We start from the raw sequence: 2,226 nt of genomic DNA on the forward strand, positions 1-2,226 counted from the left end.
TCTTCGGGCATGGCAACGCGCTCCGGATCTAAGGCCAGAGCAGAAGTTGGGGCCGCTAATCCTTGGAAGATCAAGTTTCCCCGGACGTCAGCGACATAATCCAGGTTTCCAAAACTAATCTGGTGACCTGGGGCGTAACTGTCGATCTGCTCTAGATGGCCAAGCAAGTTGGCCCGCAGTGCGAAGCCGCCGAACATGAAGATATGGCCGGGGAGGAAAACTTCTCCCAGGACGGCGTTGTTGTAGATGATTGATGGAGCCATCGAACCTCTTGACGACGACGCAACAAAACTCTCAATGAAAGCACCAATGTCGGTGTCAAAACCGGCGGATCTCGGGTAGGGGGTCCCAAACTGTGTGTCTAAGGTCGATGGTAACAGGAGACAGGGGACACGATGTTTACCCAGGTTCGGGCCCTCTCTATGGAGGTAATACCCTACTTCCTGCTTGATTGATCTTGATGAATATGAGTATTACAAGAGTTGATCTACCACGAGATCGTAATAGCTAAAACCCTAGAAGTCTAGCCTCTATGATTGTGATTGCCTCTACGGACTAAACCCTCCGGTTTATATAGACACCGGAGGGGACTAGGGTTGTACAAAGTCGGTTACAGAGAAAGGAATCATATCCGAACGCCAAGCTTGCCATCCACGCCAAGGGGAGTCCCATCTGGACACGGGAGAGAGTCTTATGTCTTGTATCTTCACGACCCATCAGTCTGGCCCATGTCATATTGCCGGACGCCCGAGGACCCCTGAATCCTGGACTCCCTCAACCCCCAACTCAATCCCAGAATAATATTAACAACCCAACAAAGTTTATTAAGTAATGTGATGAGATCAAATCAATAATTCAAGTACCAGATACTCAAGATGTCCATAACCGGGGACACGGCTAACCATGATTAGTTTGTACACTCTGGAGAGGTTTGGGCACTTTTCCCCACAAGACTCGATCTCCTCTGTTGAATTTCTCGCTCTGCACAATGTTTGAGAAACGGATGATCGAGACACAGTCTTTCTGAAGAGGTCCCCTTAACCGATAGATAGGCCGGTACACCTACAATCCCCTACATCTACTAGCCCATCATGGAAAGGATTCCTACAACTTACTCAACTATGCCAGAGCCCATAATGGCTTGTGGCTGCACACGGAAGTTTCTAGCATGAATAATCTTATGATCCCTTTGAGCCTGGGTGGTAAACCATAGGATGATCACACGGGTTCCCCGGGATCTCCTAGGACAACACTGGTATAACCCCAGGTGCCCACAACCAATCCACCCAGAAGTGTATTAAAGTAGCCACCTTAAGTTTCCCTTAGTTATTATCTCTCACAACTTGCATGAAATCTCACATACCAAACCACGTCTACGAGCATAGCATAGCAGTATAAGCATACCCGGGGTTTGATAAAAGACAATAGGTTCCTACCTCATCAACTACTTCCCATACCCACATGTTATCAAAACCTACTCATGCAATGTTTGAGGATTGAAACTAATGCATAAAAACTGGGTAATAAAGGGATATGGTCAAAGTGTTACTTGCCTTGCTGACGATCGGAAAACCCTAGAGATTCGTAGTAGCACGCTTCGCACTCCGGAAACTCTATCCTGAACAAACAATAGCATACATAAGCACTCAAGCATAAGAATGAAAAGATAAAACCAAAATAAAAGATCTAAACAGAAAGTTCAAATGAAGAGCTTCAATTTGCAAAAAGAATCAATCGAATCGGAGTTACGAAACACAAACTACGATAAAAAAAGTTCAAATTCATATCTGCGTGAAACCAAATTTTAAAATTTTCAAAATCATGTTCAAGTTATTTATCTGAATAGAGGGTATCAAGACGAAGATTTTGGCGTTGGTTTCGTTGGATTTGGATAAACGAGCAAAAAGTTGCGAGGGTTTAAAGATGAGGGACTAATCTTTAAGAAAACTATTCGTGGATAGGTCCCTGGCCGAAAAATAAAACTGAAAAGAAAAAACGAACGTTCGCTAACAGAAACTAACGAACGAATTTGTTCGCTAACAGAACTAATCGGGTGAACGTTTGCTATTTAATATAACCAAAATAATAAACCGATCTAATACGCGAAACCAAAAAAACCGGGGCGGGTTTTTGCGGTTTATACCGGTTCGGGGGGGGAACCGTCAGTGGCGGCGGTGTACTCCGGCGAGCGGGGCAGCGGCGATGGGGCGGCTAGCGGTGGCTCGG

This window comes from Triticum aestivum, chromosome 3D (assembly GCF_018294505.1).
Source record: "Triticum aestivum cultivar Chinese Spring chromosome 3D, IWGSC CS RefSeq v2.1, whole genome shotgun sequence".
Taxonomy (NCBI): Eukaryota; Viridiplantae; Streptophyta; class Magnoliopsida; order Poales; family Poaceae; genus Triticum; species Triticum aestivum.